At 37.3% G+C, this 15,628-nt stretch overlaps 1 pseudogene; it reads right to left on the bottom strand.

Moving 5' to 3' along the window:
* Positions 1-4,116: 4,116 nt before the first annotated feature.
* The window catches only part of LOC115944502 (ectonucleoside triphosphate diphosphohydrolase 6-like), a 40,705-nt pseudogene continuing 29,193 nt past the window's right edge, over positions 4,117-15,628 (bottom strand).

Below are 15,628 nucleotides of genomic sequence, written 5' to 3'. Positions count from 1 at the left end.
GAGTTTCTGGGGCACAGCAGAGCAGTCTGGAAGCAACCTGGTTCCTAAAGAACCCCAAAGATGAGATAATCTCACATCAAACAGGAATATACCCACATTAGCTAGCCATTTGAGTGACAAGTAAACTTCCCTTGTGCTGAGTCGTTGAAATTTGGGGGTTTATTTTTTAGGTTATGGAGAGCTACCTTAACTACAGAAAGGATTCAGGATTCTTCTACACAGGTGAATTTTTTAATCGCATTATCTCAGTGATCATTTGAATGCTTATTAGATACATCTATATTGGTCTCCTAATAATGACCTATTAAATTAAATCAAATCACCTATTAAATATATATATATGCATATATATGTATATATATGTATATGTATATATATATATACACATGCACATCAATTAAGCATACATGAAGGATGGGATAAAGTCAAAGTTTGAATGTTAGTAGTCAGAAAACAACCTTAAAAGCAACAAACACATACACATACACACATTTTCATTTATCCAGCTAATCAACACATTGTGGGGTGAAAAGGCACATAGGAAAATCTGTTTTCTTTCTCTATGGATTGCTTCATCTCCTCTTTTCACTTTATTTTACCAAGCACATTGTGTTAGGGATTTGGGAGGCTTATTATTAAAACAATCCTGAATCCTAAGGGAAAAAAAAAAATCAGGTGATGCAGATGTGATCTAAGTGAAGAGAATAAGCTTTAAGAAAGTTCAATGAAATCATATTACAGGAGGAATATACAAAACACCAGATTCCCTAATGCAATCTATGATTATATGAGGTTAACTTTAAATCCTCTTTGTTATTACAGATTACTGATTAGAGGCAATATAGCTAAAATATGAAAAGAGGAAAAAATCGGTTAATCACTGGACTCTACTTTTAATAAAAATATTTCCTTTCTTTACCAATGATATAATTATATTAATAAAATTCCCATACATGACTGCCAGAAATTCTTTTGAAGGGTGAGTATGAGTTTGGCTTCAAACACTGCTATCGTGATAGGATCAAAATCTTTTAGTTGCAGAGACTCCACTCCATCTGTTCAGTCCTACCTAACAGGACAAGAAATAGGTACCTCCCTTCCACAAAAACAATAAGAATTTCTTCCCAAGGAATTTTTAATTGGTGATGTCAGAAACAGTTTCTCATGGCACATGGATGTTTAATTTGTAAACTCATAAGATCTGAATAGACTCTTTTGCTGTGTGGACTGAGTTGCCCTTATGGAAGAGGAATAATGTCAAGGTGACCAGCAAGATATAGAAAGAGAAATTGCCACTTAGCTTCTCAGGGATGTCTGTAAGCCTTTCTGATCACTAGCTCTCCTGCCTCTACCTTAGGAGGGGACTCTGAATCCTTTTGTTTGTTTGTTTGTTTGATCTGACTCCATTCATAGTTCCATTAGTTGAAATTTAAAAAAAAGCCCTAATAGAAATATATAAAATAATGCTGGAAGAAGAAATGAATTCTTATTCTGGTAACTCCTTGAAACATTTATGCTTTTTTACTTGCAGAAATGTTTCAGCAAAATTTAACGACGTCAATGACCTTTATTCAGAATAGAGGAAGGACAACTACTGCCTCATTTTTCTGAACTATAGAAATTATTCTATCTTTGAAATTCAGGAACTTCTTTCTCTTCTCTGTGGAGAAGTTTAACTTCTCATAGGTCACTCTACAGCAGTTAAGAACAAACCCACTGTCTGTTCAAAATGGTCCCATTCTCCAACTCTTTTGGCAAAGAATGACCCAATTAGCATAGTTCTAAGTTTTACTTTCTTTTCTGATAAATATATTTATGAAATCTTATTGAAAGTAAAATTGATGTTGTGTGAAATGTAAGACTATGAGCAATAGGGTTAGATCCTGAGGTTATACGTGGTTGAGTCTCAAAAAATATATATTTAACTTTAAATCTCAAGCTGTAGACCTTTACATATTGTTTAAAGGTGTTACTGTAATTTATTCACTAAAGAACTAAACATTTAATACATTTTTTGACAAGTATTGCTCTTGCTTGAGCAACTTTTATTAGAAACACTTTATTTCTTTTCCCTTATAAACCGTTTTATTTTAGATTGAACATACAAGGTTCAGCTTACTCTTATTGTACATTCACTGCATGAATGACTCTAAGGGCTGGATGGGAAGACCCTAAACCACATTTAAGAAGAACGAATAGACTAAGCGTCCCAAGGAACAGACTTCTGCCTGCTGATGAAGGAGGGTCACCCAGCAGGACACAGGATGAGTAGGGACAAGTACCAAGGATATCTCTGTGCCAGCAGGTGAATTGGCTGTGGCTCAAGACACCAGAGAGAGTAAAGAGAGGATGATGCTTGGGACTCTGATTCAGGCAGACCCCTGAGTTGGAATCTATGGATGAGAAGTGCAATGGGGTCCCCAGCGTTTTTTGCCATTGCTTGGTTGCAAAGGTGGCTCCTGGTAGGGATGCACTTGGACAGAGTCAGTTTCCAGAAAAGGCGGCACTGTTGGACATAACTCCTCCATGAGCCACTCAGCACCTACACTACAGAGATGTCACTCAAAGACCTGAAACTGAAGCACCACAACTATAAATATTTTTAACAGCAATTGACTCTCAACATCACGTTCACATTTAAGCACTGTTTTTGACCAGTCGGGGCATATGAGGGTCTACAAAGTGATATTTTGCAACCCCCCAAAACCTCTTCCTTGGGATCCACATGTCTGTTCATAGTGACAGCTCTGTCAGGTAGCTCCAAACCAAACCAGCCAAGGATTTGAGGAAGACATCTGGATAATTGTGCATGTCCACAACCAAGGAAGAGATAAACATGTTCAGTCACAAAGTTCATAGGAGTCTACTCCATATCCGATCCATCTTTCTTAGAGGGCCGTGTGTGTGTTTGTGTGTGTGTGTGTTTTGATTTTACTTGGCTCCTGCTGAGAGCAACCAGGATAGTCAATAGAACCTCCCCACTCAGAAAATGTAGAGGTCTACTCCTCCAGGAAGAAACCAGGCAGATAGCAGGGAGAACAATAAAAGACTCCTGCATCACAGGGATGCCCTGCCACAGCAGCAATAACCCTGGAGACAGAGGGGAATATGTGGAGGGGGAAGCTGAGTGTCACTGGCCTGAACATCTTTACTTTGCCCCTGTCTGGTCCATGGCCCACTTCCAGACAACTGATAGACAGAGGCATTGAGACCTGGACCTGCATTTTACTCTTTCCCCTGGAACCTCTCCCTACTCTCTGGTCTTCATGTCACATGAGACAAAGCTGCCATTCCACAGTGAGGCTGCAGTGCTGCCCAGGTGCAGAAGATAAAGCTCAACCCAAGAACTATCACACGGAGAACTCTGCTAGTCTCTGGGGCAAGTCTGCACAGGTTAGAAGGGAGGAGGGTGTTAGGCTATGTTGTAGGCCCTTCCAACACTTCAACAGTTAAATCAAGGATAAAATCACATTGGCTGATGTCCAGCTAGCTGACAGACCAGGCTAGGGAAGAAGTTCCACAAAGGTGTACTGTTCTTCTCTGTTTGTTTATTTTAAAAGAGTTAAAGTGGAATGGGGTGGGGGGATGGGTTAGCCTGGTGATGGGTATTAAAGAGGGCACATATTGAATGGAGCACTGGGTGTTATACGCAAACAATGAATCATGGAACACTACATCAAAAACTAATGATGTAATGTATGGCGATTAACATATAATAAAATAAAATTTAAAAAAAGTTTAACTCTTTGCCCATGCTTCAAAATCCATTCTAAGGAATACAGTAGGCAGATAGAGGCAAATTGTGCTATAAACCTCAAGGACAGGTGTATCAACAAACATGTCTTCATTCCTCTCTTGCGTGCAATATCTGTTTCTGGTTTTGACTTTTTTCAGCTTTACTGAGGTATAACTGACAAAATCAGAATAAATGTAAAGTATATAGCATGATGATTTGATATGTGTAATCCTTGTGAAAGAACTTACTCATCTTACAATGTTTGTTGTTCTCATGGAGACTGTCACCACTTTGGAGAGAATGTCCCAAGGTAAATCTGAGTGTTGACTGAGAAATGGGGGAAATAGGGCAGCTTGGCAACAGGAAGCTGAGAAGCTGGGCTACCAAGAGGCTTGACTTTTCTGTCGGTTCAGTGAGTCGATGTAATGAAAAATGGCTCCCAGGGCATAGCTAGTCTTAACATTGTCAATTTTCTGAGTCAGCTTTAGCATTCTGTTCCCCAGAAACATGAATTCTTGCAGTAGCAAGCTGACATAGGTGAAATCCACATGTACATACAAAAGGGTTGTTCTGTGGATGAGTCTCCATTGTCTAACCCACACACTTGACTAGAGTTTCAAAGTCTACAGCCACAAGACTGCCTCCTTTCTCTGCATCTGTAAGGCCAAATTTTGCTGCAAAGTCATGATGGTAGGAAAATACATAAAAATTCAAATTCTTCACTCCTTCCATTTTGCTCATTTTGTTTTAAAGGATTTCTGCCCCTCTGCCAGCACACAACTCTTGGAGGCTAACCCACCTTCTGTCCTGAGAGCCTGTATATTATTCCAACATGTCCCTATTCTCCTTCGAAACTGGGAGACAAACCAGGGCTGATCAACTCCTTTCCACCTTTAGCAGATTCTTTTCTATACCATCCCAACTCAAGAGTCTTACTAACATCAATACAAGACCCAGTAGATGTAGAAATGGAGATTATAGGTTCTGTTAAATATCTGGAATGATGTTATGCTACCAACTGGGGATGTCAGAAGGGTGCTCTCAACTCTTAGAAGTAAGATGAACTGAGTGCATCTTGCCCCCAAATCCAGCATGCCTATGCTGCTTCTTCCTGGGGGCTTTAAACTGCCTGTTAGGAAACTGACTGTGACCCATGTTGAAATACCTTCATCTATTCACAATGGAAACATAGCCATCTCCTACAGGAAAGGAGATGCCTTCAACACTTCTTTCACCCTGTGTCTCTTGTAGTTGCTTCTGAGCCTTTTCTCCTAATAATAGGTATAACTTTGCTGTTCTCATGAGGAACAAAGAGGTGACCTTCCAGAAGACAAAATCAATTTCTTTTTTTTTTAATATTTTATTTATTTATTTGACAGAGAGATACACAGTGAGAGAGGGAACACAAGCAGGGTGAGTGGGAGAGGGAGAAGCAGGCTTCCTGCTGAGCAGGGAGACCAATGCAGGGCTTGATCCCAGGACACTGGGACCATGACCTGAGCCGAAGGCAGACGCTTAACCATCTGAGCCACCCAGGCGCCCTGACAAAATGAATTTCTTGTTTAACATCATCTCTTATTGCTCTTCCAAGATCATAAGAATAAGCAGAAAGGACTGATGTCAGTGCTTTGAAGCTTTTATGGCTCAAATTGGGGGCTTCTCTGGGCTACTGTGCAAACTAGAAGATGAACATGTGGGTACCAGGTATTCCCATGCCAGACATAAACCTGTAGAGGACCTCATGACCACTTCCAGCTGTGGGGAGGTCAGTGTGGCCCCACTGGACCCTCCCTGCCCCCACAGCCACCTCGATGATGCTGAAGAAGTTCTGAATGACAGAGACCACTGCCCCCTGATGTACATCACATCGATAAACAGACACACAAATGGCGCAGAGGTGATGTTTTCTTCATCATCTTCAGGCTCCCATTATTTTGTATTTTCTCATTTCTTTGTCTGAGGACTGTGCCTTAGTGAAGATTGCATTGCTAGTGCATGGCAGAGGACAGACATGAGTCTCGAGCTTCTCTCTCTAATTCAAATGCACTTTATCATTTCATTTTTGCTATTGTTTCCAAAGCCTTTTACAGAATTCAGTGGTAGCAGAGACACTTCTTTCCAAACTTCTTTACCCAATGGTTGTTCAGATCTCTGATTTCCCACATGAGCCCTGCATGGTCTCCATTGTGCTATCCATGGTTGCCAGTGTCATTCCCTTGGTGCAAGTAGGTGGAGGCTGTTGCCAGTTCTCCTGCCACGTTCCCTCAGTACACTTAATTTTATTTTATTTTTTCTCTTTATTTTTTATTTTTTTTATTATGTTATGTTAATCACCAGCCCCCTCCCCTCTAGAACCCCCAGTCTGTACACTTAATTTTAAATGAAGCAAATTATATTTGTTTTAAACTAAAGATAAATTTTGACAACAACACTTAGTTTGAACACATGGAAATATTTTAACCTAATAGGCATAGTTCTGTGTATAATGTTAATATAATTCCAGTATTTAAACACCACACATAAACTCATAGTAGATAACATACCATAGTTGAGTGATCTTAAATATCTCACTCGGCTTTATTGACATATTTTTAAATTCTGAAGTAAAATCATATGTTGAAATTCACTGTTCTTCTCTTGCAAAGACTTCTAACTCCAACTACCCAGACTTAGGCCAGGCTTCATAGATTAAGAGCAGGGTCCTCCACAAGCCCTCACTTTAGACAGCAGTGGCAAGTCTGAGGGTCCCTGGACAACAACCAGTTCTGACCAGCTGGCTATAAATTGGAGAGTTTTCACCACCTCTTCATGTTGGATAATTTGCTAGAACAATTTACAGAACTCAGGAAAAAGCTATACTTATGATTACAGTTTTATTATAGCAAAAGGATACAAATCAGAACCAGCTGAAGGCAGAGAATATAGCACAAGGTCCTAGAGGATTCCAAACACAAAACTTCTGTTGTTCTCCTCCTGTGGACTCAGGTAACAACCTCTCAGCACATCACTATGTATTAACACACAGCATTGCCAACAGGAAACATTCACCCAGGCTGTACTGTCTAAGGTTTTTGTTGGAGTTTCATTACTTGTAGGTTGTTGATGGAATCATTGGTCATGCTATTGAACTGAAATTCCAGCTCTTCTCCACTCTTTAGAGCTCTGGCTGATATCATGTAACACAAAGCCCTAAGCCTCACATGATTGGTCTTCCTTTCTGGCATGGCCAACCTCTCTCCTGAGTTACCTCCATAGCACAAACTATGCTGGGGCCCACCCTGAGCCACCTCAGCATAAACCGTATGGTGTGCTTGAAGTCCACCTTAAATAACAAAGACGCTCCTATCACCAAGGAAGTTCCAAGGATTTAGAGTTTACTTCTCAGGAACTGGGACAAAAGCCAGCCAAATATGTTATTATACAACCACTTAATCATAACCAAAAGAGAATTAAAGAATAATTTTGTAGTGTATGTGACCTTCTATAAAAACTGAGAAACAAAATACTCTTTCAAAAAATTGTGAAATTTAGTTAAAGGGAGTTCACGTGAAGTGATTAAACAATATTCAACTCACTGCAAATATTAAATTAATAGCAGTAGTGGTAACACTGATATCAGAACTTTTAGTGTAATTTCTTTTATCTAAAATATAGGATTCTGGGGCGCCTGGGTGGCTCACTTGTTAAGCATCTGCCTTGGGTTCAGGTCATGATCCCAGGGTCCTGGGATCGAGCCCCGCATCGGGCTCCCTGCTAGGCAGGAAGCCTGCTTCTTCCTCTCCCACTCCCCCTGCTTGTGTTCCCTCTCTCGCTGTCTCTCTCTCTCTGTCAAATAAATAAAATCTTTAAAAAAATTAAAAAAAATAAAATATAGGACTCTTTAAAGTGTAGGATTATTTTTATTCAAAATTAAACATCTAAAAATATGCCTTTAAAATAGAGGAAACGGGGCGCCTGGGTGGCTCAGTAGGTTAAGCGTCTGCCTTTGGCTGAGGTCATGATCCTGGGGTCCTGGGATCGAGCCATGCATCAGGCTTCCCTGCTCAGTGGGGAGCCTGCTTCTCCCTCTCCCTCTGCCTCTCCTCCTGCTTGTGCTCTCTCTCAAATAAATAAACTCTTAAAAGAAATAAAATAGAGGAAACCATAGTTTTAGTTGGAAGACATTTTAAAAATATGTTTAGAAGAAATAAAACTCCAGCTATGCCATTGGTGTGCAGTTTTTGATAGTTCAGCAATTATCCTACAGAAGGCAATAAGAAAGGAGACAGGGCACATGCTTGATAGTGAGGTTTTGAGAAAGAGATTCCTTCTCTCTCTCCCCCTCTTTGTAGTGCCTGAATGCCTCTATTACGGCTCATCTAGCTAAGAGATCCCTTCCAAGTAGTGAATAACAGCCTTCGCTTGTTTATTCCTGGAGGCTGTTGAATTTGTTTTGAGGACTACAGGTTTGTCCCAGTTTGAAACCCCCTCTTCATAACACAGGGCCCAGAGTAGGGTTCCTTTCATCCTCCAGTCATCTAGAGTCCATTTTCCTGACCATATAGCCAGTCCATTAGCTACTAAGGAGCTATATAAATCCATACTTTACAATTGTCATTATTTTTTATTCCTCTGATGAAATGAGAAATTATCATTCTTAATTCTGCTCATTTAGGAGACATATCTTTTTCTTTTTCAGCCAAATAAACCTATCACAGGTCACAATGTAGCTGCCTTCCAGATGGAATGTTGGTTCTCCACCTTTAGCCATGATACTTGTTGGGAGTCCTCTAATAACTGATTATAGAGAAGAGTTTTTTTTTTAACTCCTTTTGGAGTTAAAAAACTTTATGGAATCAGGTAACTTCTAAGAAGGAATTAATGTAGAGCCCAAAGGCATATCAGCTGTCTGTTTCCTTATGTGACCACTAATACTCGTGGTCACCCCTGATGCACATTCTTAAATACGTCATTTCACTTGATGAGGCGAATCCTCTCTATTGCAATACTATTCTAACATAAACCCTGAGGTGATGAGTATTTCAGACACTACATAAGCCCTTAAAAAGGATTATAATTTGCCTTTCAAAGAAAGTACTCCTGGGGGCAGCCTCAGGTAATTTTTCTGGTTCTAAATCCCAGCCATCACAACCAAATGGTACTTATTAGGCCTTTCCCAAAGACTCCAGTCAGCATAAGTCATAATGCTGATACTTTTAATACCTTCTGATTGTCAGAATCATATATGGTTTTGTATTATTTATCTATTACTACACAACAAATGATCACACACATAGCTGCTGAAAACAACACACATTTATTATTTCACAGCTTCTGTGGGTCAAGAACCTTGCTATTGCTAGGTTCTCTGTATAGGGTATCTCATAAGACTGTAATTAAGATGTTGGCCCAGGTGGGAGTCTCAAATGAAGTCTTAACTGGAAAGAATCTGCTTCTGCTCATGTCATTATTAGCAAGATTCAAATCCTTGTGAACTGCTGGAATCAGGGCCTCAGTCCCCTGTTGGCTGTTGGCTGTAGGCTTCCCTCATCAACTTGCTGTATATGCCTCACCAACATGGCCACTCACTTTGTCGAATCCAACAAAAGAGAGAGAAGAGGCAGAAGTCATGATCTTACATAGCCTAAGTGACAGGATGTCACTTTTGCCATATTTTATTGATAAGAAACAAACCACAGTCTCCATTTAAAGGGGAGAGCATAAATACCAGAAGGTGGAGATCATTCAGCGTGAAATAAGATTCTGCCTGCTACAGTTACCAAAAGATCAGTGGAACAATGACTCTCTGAAGCTCAAGGGAACCTAGTGTCACTTAAGTCATCACTTAAATCCATATGTATTCACAATTTTGTGGATTGTCCCTAAAACAATACCTAGATATGCATCATGATTTCTCTGGAAACCAGACAACTGGATCAGTCTTTCTACATCCTCTTTTGATTTTGGAACTGGAAAAAAATATATATATTTTTGGCTCATTGACAAATCTCTTAAGTTGAAACAAAAAAATATTTTTGGCTGATTGACAAATCTCTTAAGTTGTTCTAGCCCAAGTAATAAGTAGGAATTTTCCTGTTTGTCCTGGGTCCTGTACTTCACTTACATTAATCAACATCTCCCTAGTAGTTATATCAATAATCAGGTATTTTAATTCATTCCCACCTTAATCTTCAGGTTAAGATATCGACATTATATCCTCAATATAATGAATAACAATAGTTTTCAATTAAACCAAACCTAAGTCTTACCAGGTAGTGTCAATACGCACAAAAATGTAAATGTCCCTGTGGGAGAACAATAAATATGTAGCTCATTCTATCTCAAATCAAAGCAAATTGGCTCCGGTGTGTTTCTGAAATATAAATTGAAAAGAAAGTATGAGTTAAGGCCATCACAAAATACCATTCTCCCTTAACGGAGTTAATTAGTATCATATCAGGCACATCTGATGCTATTATAGGCGCCCCTTTATTCAAAAGGTGAGGGTCTGCGGTTAATCTACAGAATCCATCAGCTTTTCTCAACAATCCTGCTGGTTTTCTATTAATAAATTTTTAGGTATTCTTATGTCTGCATCTAGTATATCATTAATGAAAACTGAAACTTTCAAATGTCTCCCAAGTAACCGATGTTGTTTTGAATTAAGCATTTCAGTGGATTTAAATAATTCTAAAATTCCCTTAGAGCATAGCTAGCCAAAAGAGGATAGTCAATTTGGATAACATCCTTTCCCTAAACATTTGAGGAAAAGAAGATTGCCTCATTTAGATATCACATATATCAATATATTCTGGTGGATGTGCCAAGCTTTGACAGCATCATTCCTTGTCTTAGTATACTCCTATCCTTGGAAGATTGTTTTATCTATGTGGTTGATGCAGTATGTGGAATTCAAGAGATTGCCGTATTTCACATAAACATACATTTAAAGGGTAAAAACAAATTATCATCTATCTCATATAATCCTTGATTTTCAGTAAAAACTTACTATAAATTTCATAATAAATTTCAATGCTTCTAATACATTTAAACATAGAAATAGGGACTCCTAGGTAGCTCAGTCAGCTAAATGTCTCCTTCGACTCAGGTCATGATCCCAGAGTCCTGGGATTCAGTCCCTCATCGGGCTCCCTGCTCAGTGAGGAGGCTGCTTCACCCTCTGCTTGTGCTCTCTCTCTCTCTCTGACAAGTATATAAATAAAATCTTAAAAAAATAGAAATAAAAAAATTGATGTAAATTTCTCTGAATTAATATATTTATAATTACATTAAATAAAAAATAAGATTTATGAATCTGTCTTTCTCAATAGTCAAGCTCAAGAACATCCTTATGTCTTACTGATAGTAGTCAACAGTGTTTTTCTCTAATTACAGAATGCTCTGCCTTCACCAATTTCACGTATTCAGTGATTACATAATATAGATAAGTTGCTTAACAGTAGCACTGTAAACATCCTATTATGTTTGGTTTTGGAAAACAATATTCTATTTTTCATATCATCTTCATGTAGTCCTCATTACCATGTTTACTCTCAATCACATGGTTTGGTCCAGTTTCTTACCCTATCTGACCTGTGTTTGAATCACACCATATCCGTGAGGTCTAGTAAAGGTTTTGCATCATATTAAGTGAGTACATAAAAACAGTTTTTCATTTGTACTAACATTATGACAAAGCTTAACACATTTCTTCATATGCTATCATTAATATAACTTTCTATTAAAATTCAAAATATCTTTTATTTCCTTCATGTGTTCAAAACTAAAGCTAATAATTACATATGTTAAAGTTTATTCAAAATATTATGACTTATTACAAATGTTACTAGAGACCATTTCATGTTTTAGGAAGACATTTTTGCCTATCAATTTTTAAGACAAGAAAATACTGTATTTGTGAAGACAACTTTTTATAACATTAAAATGAGAATTAGAGGGGCACCTAGGTGGCTTAGTCGGTCAAGCAACCGACTCATTATCTCCCACTGGTGAGATTGAGCCCCTGTTGGGCTCTGCACTTGGTGGGGAGTCAGCTTGAGATTCTCTCTCTCCCTCTGCCCCACCTCCCACCCCCACCCCTGCCTGAGTGAGTGAGCACGTGCTCTCTCTCTCAAATAAATAAATAAATAAATCTTTAAAATCTTTAAAACTAAAATCAGAATTAGAGTTTCTGGGTATATCAATCTTATCAATGGCTAATTTTCTACTCTTGGGTAGTAAACGCTTATTTCATTTCTCAAATGTTTTCACATTAATATAAATAATAGCACACTGATAACACAAAAATGAATAGAATTGTTTGTGTATGCTCTTCTATATCAATCCTTTAAATATTTTCAAATGGTGATCCTGTGTCATCAATGTGAATAAAAATTTGTCTGTGAAAGCAAAAATCAGTTTCACTCATATGTGGAATTTAAGAAACAAAACAAAGGAACAAAGGGGAAAAAAAGAGAGAGCAAGAAAGAGAGAGGCAAACCAAGAAACAGACCCTTAACCATAGAGAACAAACTGATGGTTACCGGAGGGGAGGTCGGTGGGGGGGATGGGTGAAATAGGTGATGGGGATTAAGGATGAACTTGTCCTGATGAGCACAGGGTGATGTATGGAATTGAATTACTATATTGCACCCCTAAAACTAATATTACACTGTATGTTAACTAACTGGAATTTAAATAAAAACTTTAAAAAATAAAATTTAAAAAAATGGAAAAGAATTGTCCATGAAACCATTTATGTATTCTTAGAATTATTGTAATCATACAATGTCACATTATATTAGAATTATTTTTGTACATAAATGGTATCCATTGAATCTGACTTGCATCAAAAGTGAACATTTTTCAGTATTTCATTATATAATAAATATGGTAACAAATATGGGAAATATGCCCAAATATGGGCAGAGGAGTAGTTCATTGTGACAGCTGCTGGCTTGACAAAATCGTTAAGTCTTATACCAATTTTTTTTTTCCCTGTATCTAACTTGCTATAACTAAACTTCATTAACACTTTAGGAAATATGAGCCTTTTTCCATCTGGCACATGGCTTTTAAAACTCATTTGCTGTAATTTAGGAAATCTGCAAACAGCTGTCAAAAAATATATTTTTATTAAGTTCTTTAGCAGCATATTTGAAAGATCTGTAGCTTTGCCTACATTCCTAAAACTCAGATTATTTTCTTCATTTCTCAATTCTGTAAACTCCACAATCTCTTTCTAAATTCTGAGAGACTAAGTGGGTTGCTCTTTCATTATCAACCTGTTTATTGTTTTCTTTTATTTAAATTTTATATGCGATAATTCAACTAATCTTTGGCCTTGAAAATATTAAAAGCACAAGTGGCTCTCTTTTGTTTGTTTTTACAACAGAGACTTCAGACCGTGCCTCTCAATTCATAAAAAAAAATTGTATGTGTCTGTTTTTAGGCCTCCTTATTACATGTATTATACATCATATGTATTTTTTCTATTACTAAAAATCAGCTCATATCCATAGTCATATCTTTCTGATTTTCTCACAACCTTTCATATTAAACAATAATATCAGTAATTTATAAGGATTTAGGATGTCCCTAAAAAGTATAAATAGTAGAATATATAGGTTTTATATAAACACATGCTGTTTCCTGAGCACATGGTTGATAAAAGGAAAAACTGTAACAAGATATTCAAGAAGAGCTGGTAGTAATAACTATAAGCTATTTAAATAAATTAAATTGAGCTCTGTTTGTAGTAAAGAAGTGGCTAAGTATCCAGAAAACAACTAAAAATGCAGCAGTTAAGAATATGTAAACTATTGGGATGCCTGGGTGGCTCAGTTGGATAAATGTCTGCCTTTGGCTTGGGTCATGACCCCTGGGTCCTGGGATGGAGCCCCACATTGGGCTCCTTGTTCAGTGGGGAGCCTACTTCTCCCTCTGCCTGCCGTTCTCCCTGCTTGTGTGTGTGCATGCGCTTTCTGTGACAAATGAATAAAAAAATCTTTTAAAAAATAAAAAAAGAGTATCTAAGTTATTTATTAAAGTATTCTTAAGACCATTGATGAGTTATCTAGAGTATCTAAATGAAAGTGGGAATTCAGTACCGAACAGTTTTGTTCTGGAGACATTGCCACAAAACGATGAACTTGACAGGCACTGGCTCTCCAACATTCAGTATACAACAAAGGGATGAGGACACAGTCTAAACACCTGCCCAAATTGAATTCAAGACCATTCTTCTAGAAAACTGCAATCCCACAGGGCTATAATCTTTGTGAAAGTAAGAAGTGAATCTACAACTCTTCCTACTTTCTCATCTAAAGAAGATTAAAATAAAAGTTGCTCCTTGTAGAGCAGGAGGTCGGATGAGTGAGGAATTCCCTAAAATTTGAAATCAGAAGCAAATTCTAACATGGATCTGAAAGCCAAGATCACATCATATTATCAGTCTAAAAGGCAATTCACCTAGATGTCTACTATACCCATAATCTTTGGACTAGCTTTTCTCAATAATCCACAGTAATTTCAAAGGAAAATGAGCAAATCATGGTTAAAAACTCAAATGGATTAACAGATGTCCTATATTCATAGATTAGAAGACCTAAAACTGTTAAGATATTAATTATCTCCAAACTGGGCTATAGATTCAAGAATATATAAATCACAATCTCATTTTTTTCAAAATCCCATTTTTCAAAATGTCTTTTGTTGATGTTACTTGACAAAATCTTCTAGAATTTTTTAGAAAAAACAAATAGCCAAGAGTATTCAAGGTACTATTAAAGATAAACAGAGTTGATGGATTTTCCTAACCATAGGCTTGTCATGAAGCTACACTAATTAAGAAAGAATTACACCAGGTAATAGAAATACTGCCTCAGTGTAGCAATAAGAAAATACAACAATGAAACAGAAAAGAGAGCTCAGAAGTACGCCACATTATATGGACACGATATTTAACTGAGATTGTATTGCAGATCAGTGAACAAAGGACAGACATTTAAAATAAATAGTACTGGGTACAGATAATAGTACTAAAGACACAAACATGGAGCCAGATGCCTGTATCCAAATCTCAGATTTGTGCTTACTTGGTTTGTAATCTTGAGCAGTCAGTTAATATCTATGTGCCTCAGTTTCCTTACCTATAAAGTAAGGATAATGATGACAAGCTTTGTTCAGAGGGTTCTTGTGGAGACTGAATTAATATATGTAAAGTATTAAGATGAATAACTCACAATTACTAAACCTAACATGTATTAATTATCCATAATTATCATGATTACCTTCATCATCACCAATATAATCATCATTATGATATGGGAAAACAAACAGGGATGGCTAAAATAGGTGATGGGGATTAAGGAGTGCACCTGCTGAGATGAGCACTGGGTGTTGTATGGAAGTGTTAAATCACTGTGTTGAACACCTGAAACTAATATTACACTGTATGTTAACTAACATTTAAATAAAAACTTAAAAAAAAAGCTGAATTTAACAAAATAGGTAAAAAAAATCTTATGAAATTACTAATTACCAGTATTTAAGAAAGAAAGCCAGTGGGTAATTTCAATCCTAGGGTGCTGAATCAAATTATAGACATTTTAATAGTGATTGAACAAGTCTATGATCATTATTGTTTCAAAGTTGTAGGAATTAATTTAAGTTTTTGCAAATACAGACCTAGCACTGCATGTCTCTGGAAACTATAATGTATCGTTTGTAAGAGCCAAAGATCTATTTTCAAAAAATGAAGCCTACTTATGTTCCAAGGTGTGCATTGGTAGTCATATAATGATTCTTGGACCCATGACATAACACCAAGAACATTTAAAATACTCTTTATGTAGGAAAAAAAAGTAAACAAACAGATTTGTAATCCTTCCTTGTAACATAAGCAAAACTATT

This window comes from Leptonychotes weddellii, chromosome 7 (genome assembly GCF_054177405.1).
Source record: "Leptonychotes weddellii isolate Sample4059 chromosome 7, ASM5417740v2, whole genome shotgun sequence".
Taxonomy (NCBI): Eukaryota; Metazoa; Chordata; class Mammalia; order Carnivora; family Phocidae; genus Leptonychotes; species Leptonychotes weddellii.
Note: the sequence above shows the minus strand (reverse complement) of the source record. Positions and strands in the feature narration are given on the sequence as shown.